This window comes from Cryptomeria japonica, chromosome 9, assembly GCF_030272615.1.
Source record: "Cryptomeria japonica chromosome 9, Sugi_1.0, whole genome shotgun sequence".
Taxonomy (NCBI): domain Eukaryota; kingdom Viridiplantae; phylum Streptophyta; class Pinopsida; order Cupressales; family Cupressaceae; genus Cryptomeria; species Cryptomeria japonica.
Genome location: NC_081413.1, coordinates 366,351,141 through 366,365,062, shown reverse-complemented (window position 1 = coordinate 366,365,062; position 13,922 = coordinate 366,351,141).

The window sequence follows — 13,922 nt, the reverse complement described above, 5'->3', positions numbered from 1 at the left end:
CTTTCCTTGATAAGATCTCCAGCAGCTCTTTTGGCTTCCAGTTCCTGAATCATGTGGATAGTGAGACCTTCTAGCTCTCTCCTTAGATTCAGTTTATCACCGTTCAACTTTTCAATTTCTCCTGTTAAAGCTTCAATATTGGCTTCATCTGAAGAACTATTATCAGATATTTCTAACAGTTTTTTAGATAGCTCTCTCCTTTTGACTTGAGAAGCTTTCAGTTTGCTCCTAAGGGATTCAACTTCATTTCTGCTAGCTTTTAGCTCTCTAGCCATCTCAAAGTAGCTCATGTCCCCCATGGTAGTTTCAAGACTCCCTTCTAAGAGGTTAGGCTTCAAAGAATTTAGGCTCTGATACCAATTTATGGACTTGAAAAGCACTGAGAGAGGGGGGTGAATCAGTGACACCAAATAAAACACTACTTCAAACACTAACCAGTAGATGAACTTAACCAAGCATTTAAACAAAATACATGCTATCCAAAAGGATATATCAGCATCCGCAAAAAGTAAAGCATCCACCATAACACAAGTGTTTATACGTGGAAAACCCAAATAGGTAAAAACTACGGTGAGATGGAACTCACAAGTTAATTATCTGCAGTAATAGATAACTGACCGATTAAGGTCTACAAAGTGCTCTGCTAGGAGCGAATCTTGTTAGAGATCCCAAAGATTGATTAGAAGCTTCTACCCTGTTAAGAGTACTACCTTGTTAGGAGTAACCTCGTTGGAGTATTTAAGAATCCAAACTAATGGATCACCTTGTTAGAGGATTTGTACAATGTCTTGTTAGAGCTTACCCGGTTAGGGGATTCGATTCTATTGTAATGGTAGAAATATTAGATTTTGGGAAGACAGGTGGCTTATGGAAAAACCTTTGGAGGAAATTCCAATCCTTTATGATTGGAAAGATTGGTTCAAAAATAGGTATGGGGGTTTGGTTAGAGACTTCTGGAGAAATGGGAATTGGATTGAGTTCAGCCAGCATTGTCCGGGTTTAAAGTTTCTTGATATCTTGCTTTCTTCTAAAATTTGGAGGGACAACAAAGAGGACAGTTTGATTTGGAGGGAAACCTCAGATGGGAACTATTTTCTGTCTTCGACTATGGCTATCCACAATAATGTTATGGAAGATATTCCTATTTGGGCTAAAGTATGGAATAAGAAGTTAATTCCTAAAGTTAATATCTTTTTTTGGATCTTTATCCAAAATAAGGTGTTGACTTTGGACAACCTCCAAAAGCGTGGATTTGTTTTTCCTAACAGGTGTTCTCTTTGTTGCAGGGAAGAAGAGTCAGCTTGCCATATTCTCCACCAGTGTACTTTCAGCTAGGAAATTTGGAAAATTATTTTTAGTAGGTGGAAGTTGAGCTGGATTTTTCTAAACTCTTTAGGGGAGTCCTGGCACCAATGGTACTGTTCTAACCCCAACCCTAAGATTGTGGAGCTTTGGAAACTTACTTTCCCTAATGTTATCTGGAATATCTGGAAGGAGTGCAATAATAGGATTTTTAGGGATAAAATTGTTAATCCTAAATATGTGGTGGATAAAATATACAGAAGTATATTTGAATGTCTCAATGGTACCAATCATGGTCTAGCAGCTAAAGAAGACTTTAATGATAGGTGGAACCTTTCTACAACCAAATCCAGCAAGATAGACCTCCTAGGTTGCATGACATGCCTTACAATACAACCTGGAAAGGTGGAAAACCTCAAAACGAGAAGCCAAAAAACACTCAGAACCAAGATACCCTAGATCCTTGAAAGGAGGGAATGTTCATAATATGGAGAACACTCCTTGGTGCATGGCTTGTGATGGACCACATTCTCCTCGTCAATGTGTCGTAGCTCAAGCCCTTGAAGAATCCATGAGAAAGGAGGGTGAGCCTGATATTAACATGTTTGAAACTATTATTGAAAGTGATGATGAGTCATTAAAAAGTGAATTTAGTGAATGTGATGTGCTAAATAGTAATAGATCTTACCAAGGACAGTTGACACTTGATTGGCATCCCACTTTGAATGTGGTGACTATTGAAGATGAAGAAGTTCATCTCCAAAGACCCAGTGATGAAGAAGTAAGAAATCTTACTAAGGTTGTTATAGCCAAAGCCAAGCATAATTATAACTTAAGGAGTAGTAAGAAGGATGGAGACCAAGGGGAACCTGGCTCAATGTTCATAAAAGAAATATCCCAGAAGAAAGCAACAAGTAATGCCACCTTGCCTCAAGATGGTCAAGAAAAGAATAACTAGATTAAAGATGTAACCAAGGGTATGGGTAATAATGCCCTTGATTATATACAAGGAACTGCCACAATGAAGAAGGCAAGTCAGCCTAAGACAAAGAAAATTAAAACTAATACTGAGTTGATTAGTAGTTCCACTTTTGATATGAGTCAGGCTCTTACCCAGATGAAAGTCACAGTCCCTTTGATAGATTTATTGAAAATAAAGGAACATAGAGAAGTTGCTATATCTTTATTTTCTAAGATATCTGACAGTAGCACAGCTTTGCCTTCAGGTTCAATCAAGAATGAAAAGGATCATGAGTTACAAACCCCATAGGTATATGTTGGAACAACTATTACACAATAGCCTTCACAGGTTGATCCTTTCTATGTTACTTAATTAGTGAATAACCGGTTAATTAAGAACTGTATGATAGATTCTGGTGCAGCTGCAAATGTGATACCATATGGTGTCATGAAAGAATTAGGGTTGTGAGTAAGTACAGTATATGGGAAGTGTTATGCTATGGACAACAGAGAAGTGTCGGTGATAGGTGTAATACCCTAAAATTGGTCATCTAAACCATGGGCCCCTAATCTCGACAACATCACCAAGGTCCTAACCAAAGGCAATTAAATCAATCTTGAGCACATTATTAATTCCTTAATTATCAAAAATCACATGGCAAATCAACCACTCAATATTAATTAAATATTTATTTAATTAATTGAATTATTTAAAGAATAATCATTTTGATCAATTATCCCATTTTAATTTATTAAATATCTTTGCATATTTAATTAATTAATAAATTTGCCATTCAATCATGCGAAAGGATTAATTTATTACAAAGAGTTGAATTGAAACAAAACAAAAGTCAAACAAAAAAAAGAATTGAAGAGAGAGAGAAATCAAACTTGAGATATTATTTCTTTTTCTAAATTTAGAACTTGAAATCAGAAAAGCGATTTAATTGAATTATTGAATTATTCTCTAAAATTGGAACTCAAAGCTTTTCAGAAAAAGAAGTTTAGTTGCTTTAAGAAAACTCTTTTCTTGATTAAATTGAAGAATTATATATTTTTATCAGATGTGCATGGAATTAATTTATTATTATTTTCCAATGCAACTTGGACTTCTAATTTGAATGCCTTTCAATTAAACTATAATTGGAATCTATCTCAAGGTTAACTCAACCTGATTTCTCAATTATTTTTCAATTAATTCTAAATTGAGCTTTTTGTAATTCTCTATAAATTCAGTCTTCAACTCTCATTCCAATTCACCCCAAAGATTTTTGAGAACACACTTGGAAATTATTATCACGCTAATTTCGCTCTGGAATCATTGAAATCATTGTGCTTTTTTAGATTACTTGCATCCATTTTATGTTCATTATTGCTTGCATTCATTGTTGCTTGAATTTGCTTGAATTGCTCATCCATCTTGCATCCATATAGCTTAATATCATATAGATTAAATCCTTCATCTTGGTGTAGTCTAGTCACTGGTATTGCTTATAAAAATCTGAGAGCAATCTTATACTCACATCTTTTAGAAGGCAACTAGTCGCTTTGCTATGGTTTATTTCTTATTGCTTATTGATTACTAACCATGCATATAATGACTTAATTGAAGTGTTGTGCTTGCAACTACAGGTTCACTTTTTCACACACACATTTCTGGCGCCCACCGTGGGGCCCGAAGACTACATTTTTTTTCCGGCCTCCAAGACTGACTGCTTTATTTTTTTTTTCTTATTTTCTAGGTTTCAGATTTTTTGGTTTTTCGTCCGTACATCTCGTACGACAATTCTTACAGCTAAAATGACAAATTGCAGGTGTCGCACGAATTACAAACATCTTATCGTACGAGTAGACATGCCAGTCGTATGAGCATACACTCTGTCGTATGAGTAGAAATCATCTTTCGTATGATCCAACATCATCAGCAATCTGGTCTCGTACTGTACTATTTCCTGCCTTGTATGAGTCGAGACTCTATCGTACGATTCTGTATTTTTTGGTAAAAGAGGCAAAATTTCATATTTTTCATTTCTGACGACTGACCTTGACTGTTTATCTATCTGTCTCAGAGTTTTTCACAGCCTAACTAGTTTTTTGCAGAACGTTTGTCGAAGAATATTGCTTGTCGCACAAAGACAATATGACTACTGATTTGTTGTCTTTGCAGGTTGCCTAAGGAGAATCAACTAAACATCGTGTATTCTTTAAATTCATTTTTCTTAGGAACCTAACTTGCTATCTAGTTAAAGAACAAATCTGTCTTTTGTGCTTTTTAGAAAATTCTAAGAGGTAGGAGAGTATGCTCTTGTCTTTTTCTAGATAATCAGAAATCCAGACCCTTGAAGCTTTTTCTTTGTTTGAGATTTGTACATCTTTAGCAGGCCTTCCCTCCCGAGGGGTTGAAAAACTCTTAAAGTTGTTACGGTCGGTGTGAGGGGAACGACCTAAGTGGGAACGGCTAGATGCCAAGTAATCCAACCCACTATAAAATAAACGTGATTTGATGAAAATCAAGTCAACGGCAGTGCTTGGGAATAGCTCTCCTCTGTACCTTTGGGTATATTAAACCTTGGTTTTCAAGGCTGGGAGACCTCTTAATTGAGTTTATACCTCGACGCGCCGAACGGATCCTTGACTAAATCCAATTTAAAATTAGAAGCTACCCGGTTCATCTCCGAAAGGGGGATAATCTTTGTGCAAGAGAGATAGTAACTCTCCCAAGATACTTGTCATTTCGTACCCCCATTAGCATTTGGAGTCGGATAATACGGCATTGAGAATCCATTGCATGAGACTCAATGGCCGTATTCTGATTAGCTATTAGGTGTGTACCTTGAGTCTACAAGAAAAGGTTTTCTTTCCTCACCAAATTCCTTAGGGTTTGCATGTTGTGATTGGAGTCACTATAAATACTACTTGTTTTCTGTGTTTTTCATCCCTGAAACAAAAAAACTGAAATACCAAAAATCAGTGAAGACCAGAAACAACTCAGTGAGTCAAAACTCTGTCCATGTCAGAAACTAGTCCATCCTAAGTCAAAACTCTGTCTGTGTCAGAAACTAGTCCATCCTAAGTCAAAAATCAGTCCATCTGAGAATTTGTCATACTCAGTTGGTCATGCTCAGCAGTCAGAAAACTCAAAATTTTTAGTCTCTGCCCTATGAACAGTCAGATGAGTCTAATAATTTATCGTGTTGCACCAGTCCTGTGTCATACGAATCTACTCAATTGTCGTTCTATATTAGATTCTCAGTCATACGAGTCTAAATCATTCATCATCCTGCACTGTATTCTATCTCATACGAGACAGAATTGACCTTAGTCTGTTGTCATCCTGCACATGCCCATTAGTCATATGATATAAGACAGCAACTCGTACGAAACAGAACTTCTGTCGTCCTATAACTGCCAAATTGTCGTCTGGTTCAGAAAACCCAGTTTTACGAGTCTCTGGTTTTGTCAGACAGAACATTCAAAATTGCCAAAAACACAGTCTATAGCGAACATAATACTGGTTATCATTTTCCTGAGCATAAAATAGATCAAGATAGTGTACCTCTACCATTTTTTGTTGCACGATTTGGTTGATCACCCTTCAGCTAGTTCAATCAAAACTACCTATCAAACTCAAGTCACTTAGATAACGTCTTACATAGGATATATCGTTCCTGAATCAGACTGAATCTTAGTTACAATTTTAGAATCAACCCAGGAAAACGTCTTAGACAGGATAGATCGTTCCTGAAATCAGATAAAATCTCAGTTGTTTCTCCCAAAACAATACGCTAAACAGAACAAACTAGCTCTGAAATTGATCTTGACCTTTGCATCACAAAACAACTCTAGGTCACACTAATCTATAAAAATGCCTATTCAAACCAGGAGTTCTCGTAAGACAAAGGCCAAAGAGAAAACCTTCACTTATCAAGATAATCCATTCTACGTGAAGGATCCCCTCACTGACATACCATCGTCATCAGGTGGACCGCTTTTTGATGAACCGAAATCTCCCACTATACATGAGATAGAAAACAATGATGGAAACAAAAACGACCGTAATATTCCTGAAAATCATGATGACTCCTCATCATCAAGTGAGACTGACGAATCTACTGAACCTCTAGAAAAAGATATCCTTGACTGTCAGAAAGACAAAGACTTTAGAAAAATGATGAAAGCTATCATGCTCCGAGAAAAGGAAGACTATTTCTTAGAACTAGCAAATCAAGGTGCTAAACTTCCTATTGGATATGATGTTTAGACACTTGTTACTAAAAGGAAAGACTCACCTATACTCATGGTACACAAACAATTAATAGCTTTGTGAACAGAGCTCACAGACCTGAAGAATAAAGACAATTCCCCAAACCAATATTCTCTGGAAGCAATATGTCCCTTCCCATTTGACAAGAATTTACACATGCCTCCATTCCCTTCACGAGTGGAAATCCTGAAATTTGATAAATATGATGGTACCTCAGATCCTCAAGATCACGTCAGGGAATTTAGTGCTGCTTGTATGGAATTCATGCACGATCAAACGTACCTTATGCGTCTCTTCCCAAGGAGTTTAGGGGGTCAAGCAATGGAATGGTTCTCAAGTCTACCCAAAGGAATAAAAACATTCGAAGAACTAATCCAACTGTTCTTACAACAATACTCATACAACATTCGACATCCTGTGACTATGATCGATCTTTGTAATACTCAATAGAAAATAGGGGAACCTCTTCTTACTTTTCTCCAACGCTAGAGAAGGATGTTCTCTAAGTACCCATGACCTATCCTGGACTCTGAGAAAATGGATATATTTGTCAATAACTTGGTCCCCAAAATGAAATATAGCGTACAAATGCAAGTACACCCATCATTTAACAAAATGGTAGATAATGCCATTCGAATGGAAGATGTTCTCATAAAAAAGGGAGATATCACACCTTGGAAAGAAACACAAATAGGATCCAGTTCTAAAGAGAAGAACAAGTATTGGAAATTTGCCAAAGACAACAACAAGAATGTTGTTAATGATGGAGTAGTAGACACTGTCAAAACCAACTCAAAATCAACAATATTCAATCTGGCCAGTGCTACACAAGCGCTTAAAGCCACTGAAATTATAGCAGAAAATCAGCCAAAGAAAACAAAGGAATGGTTCAAAGAAAAGCCTTGGCTTTCCAGACCTAAGCATGATTTTACTCCTCTTGAAGAATCATATGAGTCGGCTTTCAAAATTCTATTGGCAAACAACTTGATAACACTACCAGATAACTCCAGACCATATGATCCAGATGTCAAACCAAGATGGTGGAGAGAAAATGAATACTGTGACTTCCATCGGAATAAGGGTCATAACATAAACAATTGCATGAAGCTAAAACATGAGATTCAGGATCTCATAGACGCTGGTAAAGTTGTTGTTGGGAATCACCCAACCAATGCTAATCATAAGGCATTTAAAGACCCTTTGCCTACTTATGAACAAGGTGATTCCTCAAAGACCAAAGGAGGTGCCAAGGTAAATTATGCTTATGCCAGCCAGGACAACATTATCAACATGATTGAACCTTCACACTCAAAATATTGCAATGTGATTATAGTTCAAGATAAACCAAATGAATCACAATATGCAAAAGCTCTGACCAAATCTCAAAAGAAAGTCACCCTCCAAGGAGCTAGCTCTTCCAAACCGGCTCAAGAAACATCAAATCCAACAGTTGTGCCAAATAAACAAAAGGAATCAACCTTGGACAAATTTAAAAGATTAACCTCATCATCATCATCCTCTGGATACAGCGTGGTTGAATAGTTGAAAAAGACAAATGCTCAGATTTCAATTTTTGAATTGCTACAGCTCTCATCTGCTCACAAGGAAATTTTACACCAAGCATTGCTCACTACCAACGTTCCAAAAGATTTAGACATTGATTAGTTTCAGTCTATGGTGGGTCATCTGACTTCACCTCACTATTTGACCTTCTCTAAGGAAGATGACAACTCATTAAATCATCCACATAACCAGCCATTGCATATTGAAGCCATGATCCACAAACACAGAGTTAAAAGTGTTTTGATAGATGGAGGCGCGGGGTTGAATATCTGTACTTATCATCTACTTATACAACTAGGATTCTCTGAAAATGTCATTGACCCAGGCAAGAAAATAACAATTAAAGCATATGATGAAGAAGAGAGGACTTCCAAAGGTTTGGTATCATTACCAATCAGAGTGGGACTGGTAGAGAGAGATTTCCTTTTCTAGGTTCTCGATATTCCATTGTCATACAATATATTGTTGGGCAGGCCATGGATTCATGAAATGAAGGTAGTACCCTCAACATATCACCAATGCTTAAAGTTTCCTTATAATGGAGCTGAAGTCAATATTCTGGCTGATACAAATGTCATCTGTAGTGCATTGACAAAAGGTGCAGATACTCTTGTGCCTCATAATAGGGCAGCCTCTCCAAATGAAGATCTAGAAACATTGATCAAAGACTTAGAAAAAAGATTGAAGATTACAAATATTGGCATGGATAGCTACAAAATAGAACCAGTATTATCATTAGTTTCTCTTCCTCCATCACCAAAACAGTTAGGCAAGCCATCATAGGCTATGAGAACCCAAACTCTAGCTCCGAATATTATATATGATGGTCTCTTTATACAGTCTTCTACCTCCTTGGCAGATGAAATAGAAGAGGATGTTATGCTTAACTGGCTTTATAAGGAAGATAGTCCAAATGAGGAGGTACGACATTGTGAGATTTCTTCAAACTAGTATGGTCATGGTTACAAAATGATTCAGCGCATGGGGTACTCAGGTACTGGTCCTTTGGGCAAACAAAAAGAAGGTATTACTGAACCAATTCAGCTACAAACCAAATCCACACAGGATAAAGCTGGACTGGGATACAATCCTAAAAAGACATCTAAACAAAAACATGTTTCTAAGTCTAAAGGCTTGAAAAAGATATCGCATTTAATATTACATGAAGAAAACGCTAAACAGACGAAAGAAGAGCGTAGAAAAGAGAGAGAGGAATCAACAGTCAAGAAAGAAGAAATAGTCAGTGCTCAAGCTTCAACGGTATCAGCTACGATAATACAAGAAGTTGAGGTTCCTGAAGATATAAGAGATGAATTTGTAAGAATCAGAGAATTGTTTGCACCATTAAAAATTCCAGTCACATATACTGGCAGGCAACAGGTAGATGATTCAGAGATTGATTCAAATGAGTATGAATGGGGTCCTGACTATCTTTCAGACACATCTACTATAGAAACTCCAGAAGAATCTAGTGGTATCATAGATGATACTCAAGAGTTGATGCGCCTAAAACTAGAGAAGGAAATACAAGAAATTAGACAAAAGAGGCAAGCAAAATATGAACAAGCATTGAAAGAAGGAACAATACTAGAAAGCTTCTCATCTATGTGTCCTTATCCTGAAACAGAACAAATAAGTTATAGCACTACACAGGAAGAGTTAGAAGCTAGAGGACAAGAACCAGTTGTCAGTCCAAAAGAAGTTGAATGGAGTAGATGATAGAAAGCCACAGAAACAATGAGACCATGTCAACAGGTGTGTCAGATACAAATGACAAATGAACTACAATATGAAGGAATTTGCAGCATTAAAGATGTTAGTATTGATACCATACATATACTTACTAAATCACCTGAAAGAGACTTGGAAACTCCATCAGATAACTATGATGATTCTGATGACTCTAATGATAGTCCTGTTCATGATGATACTCACTCATCCTCAAATTCTAAATCATCTGATACAAACAATGAAAAATTGCCCACTAGTCTTCTTGCTGTTAAACCATGACATGACGTCCAATTCGACTTAGTCAATGATGTTATAGGTATGCCTATTGGATTAGATCGATTAAATATTAACGTGAACTTTAATAATCATGATCTGACTCTTCCTGATCTTGAGACACTTACGCAAGGTATCATTCTGGAACTCAACTTTTTGATCCACAGCTGTGATAACAATACCATGAACGCTCTTGAACCTATCCAAAATTTATCCCTAATACATCCCAAATTGATTGACTGTACTTTATAGAATCAACCCATGGATATACCTATTTTTGCCAATGACTATACATTATCCTATTATCTCAATGCAATCGAACCTATTAACTCTTCCACCAGTGAATGGAGTGAAAATATGACTGAAGAGGATATCAAGTATCTTAGTCGCAAAAACAAGAAAGATAAAAATAAAAGATTTGATGGCGAAAACCACATTGTGGCGATGTCAGAATCTAAAATTGAGAAAATAAAGGACATACCCAAAGGTGAAAACCTCTCTAATGCACCTGAAGGTGAGATACTTGGTATACTACCCAGTCATTTTCAGAAGCAGTCTTCCATATTGATCGAGCCAACTCAGCTAGTGAATATTCGGAATCAAGACACACCACAAATTATTCACGTAGCTCAATCACTATCAGCAGAGGAATTGAAGGATTTCACTCAGCTATTCCTAGAGAAGAAAATAAATTTTGCATGGACATACTCTGATATGCCAGGCTTAGATCCTGATCTCATTATGCACCATCTCTCAATCACACCAAGAGTAAAACTAGTTAAACAAAAACTTCGTAAGATGCACCCGCATGTTGCACTATTGGTCAAAGCTAAACTAAAGAAACTACTCAAAGCTAGATTTATCAGAGCGATAGATTATGCTGAATGGATTTCCAACATAGTAGCTATATCAAAGGCAGATAAATCTATCAGAGTTTGTACAGATTTTAGAGATCTCAATAAAGCATGTCCAAAAGATGACTTTCCATTGCCAAATATTGATATGATAGTCAACATGACAGCTAGGTATGAGATGTACTCACTAATGGATGGATTCTCCAGCTACAATCAGATTAAAATCGCTCCTGGAGATCAAGAAAAGACAGCTTTCACCTGTGCATGGGGAACCTTTTGTTGGAACGTTATGCCATTTGGGTTAAAGAACGCAGGAGCAACCTACCAAAGAGCAGTTACAACTATCTTTCATGACATGATACATAAGAATATGGAAGATTATGTTGATGACACCTTAGTGAAGACTATGAAAAGATCAATGCATATTCAAGAGTTAGGTCCTATACTTGACAGAATGGAAAAGTTCAAGCTCCGATTAAATCCAAAGAAGTGTGCATTCGGAGTGACATCTGGTAAACTACTTGGCTACATCATTTCAAAGAAGGGCATCGAGGTTGATCCTGAGAAGGTCCAGGCTATAATGGAAATGTCTCCTCCAAAGAACATCAGTCAAATGAGAAGTCTACAGGGACGTCTCCAGTCCATTAGAAGATTTATTTCTCAACTAGCAGACAAAGCTCAACCTTGTACAAAGGTACTAAGGAAAGGCATATTATACAATTGGGATCAAGAATGTGAACAAAACCTTCAGCAAATCAAAGAGTATCTGTCAAATCCACCGATATTGATGCCACCTATTCAAGGTAAACCATTAATCTTATACATATCAGCAACTGATTCATCATTGGGGGCACTTATGGCACAACAGGATGACAACAAAAAGGAAAAAGCTATTTATTACATCAGCAGGACATTGGTGTCTTACGAAATGAGCTACAGTATAATAGAAAAAGCATGCTTGGCATTAGTCTTCGTATCACAGAAACTAAGGCACTATATGCTCACACATTCAGTCAAGCTAGTGGCCAAAATTGATCCACTCAAGTATCTTCTTAATAAAGCAACACTCACCGAATGATTGGCAAAGTGGGTAATGATCCTTACAGAGTTTGACATTAAATATGTGGAACGCAAAGCCATAAAAGGATAGGTAATTGCTGATCAACTTGTTGAAGCTCCACTTGAGGATACTCAACCACTACACATTGAGTTCCTAAATGAATCAATAATGCATCTTACTCAACAACCCTAGAAGATGTTCTTTGATGGGTCCTTTACTCAAAATGGTTCAGGTGTTGGCATACTATTCATTACTCCTCAGAAGTACTCAATTCCAAAATCTTATAAGATTCTATTCCCTTGCACAAACAACATTGCAGAATATGAAGCATTGGTAAATGGAATAAAACTAGCCATTGAATGGAAGGTTGTTGAATTACATATTTATGGAGATTCTCAGCTGATCATCAATCAAATCAACGATACATATCAGACTCGAGATGAGAAATTGATGCCTTACAAGAGGATGGTAGATGATTTCAAGAAGTATTTTGCTTTTGTATCATTCCAACAAATTCCTAGATCAGCAAATAGAGTAGCCGATGCTATGGCTACCTTGGCATCTATACCTGAGCTACAGGAGTCCAATTTTTGCTTTGATTTCCTGGTGGAAGAGTTATATTACCTTGCTTATGATTCTCCTGAGACCCAAATAGTCTGTTCTATTATTGGACATGATTTATCCCGATATAGCCACATCTATTCCTATCTTTGTGACCAAATTATCCCTGAAAACCTTACTCGTAACGAGAAAAGAAACCTAACTCAAAACGCTTCTCGATATGTTATCATAGCTAACGATTTATTTAGACGAGGTTTGGATGGTACTTTGCCTAGATGTCTAGAAACTGAAGAATCAAAACGTGCATTATCGGAATTCCATGAAGGTATTTGTGGATCTCATTCGAATGGTTTTACTTTAGCTCAAAAACTATTACGGGCTAGCTACTACTGGCCGCCATAAAATTTGCTAAGACTTGTGAGAAATGTCAGCTTCATGGAAATCTCATACATGCACCGGCGAGGGATCTCATACCATTCATTACACATTGGCCTTTTCAACAATGGGCCTTTGATCTCATTGGTCAGATATATCCTGCTTCATCTAACAGACATAAATTCATTATAACGGCCACTGAGTATTTCACCAAGTGGGTAGAGGCAATTCCTCTCATCAAAGCAACTGGTAAACAAGTCGCCTTATTCATCCTAAACTATATAATTTGCAGGTATGGGATACCTTCGTCCATCGTGACTGATAATGGAGGACAATTCAAGAATAAAGACCTGGATGAACTTTGTGAGAAATTCAAAATAAAGCAACACTGGTCATTAGTATATTACCCCCAAGGTAATGGACAAGCCGAGGCATCTAACAAAAACTTACTGACTATCTTGCACAGAACAGTGAACAAATCTGAGAAAGATTGGCATCTGCAACTCAATCCGGCACTATGGGCTTACAGAACAAGTATCAGAACACCTACTGGGGCTACACCTTTCTCTTTGGTGTATGGGTCCGAAGCAGTATTACCTATTGAAGTAGAAATACCATCTCTAAGAGTTTCGTTGCAAGGTCTTGTTACTGATGAAGATCGTAGAATATCTAGATTGCAACAACTCAAATTGATGGATGAGTGTCGGCAAGTGGCATTTAATCATCTCAGAGTGTATCAAAAGAGAATGTCCAGAGGGTATAACAAGAAAGTTCGACAAAGAGAATTTCAAGTTGGTGACCTAGTTTTGAGAGAAAATCCAAAAAATCAACAGTTTCGAGACAACAAAGGGAAGTTTGAACCCAATTGGCTTGGTCCCTATATCGTTACTGCAGTCTTCGGCTCTGGTGCCTATCAACTCTCAACATCGGAAGGAGAACAGCTCCGAGAACCGATTAACACCATCCACCTTAAAAGATT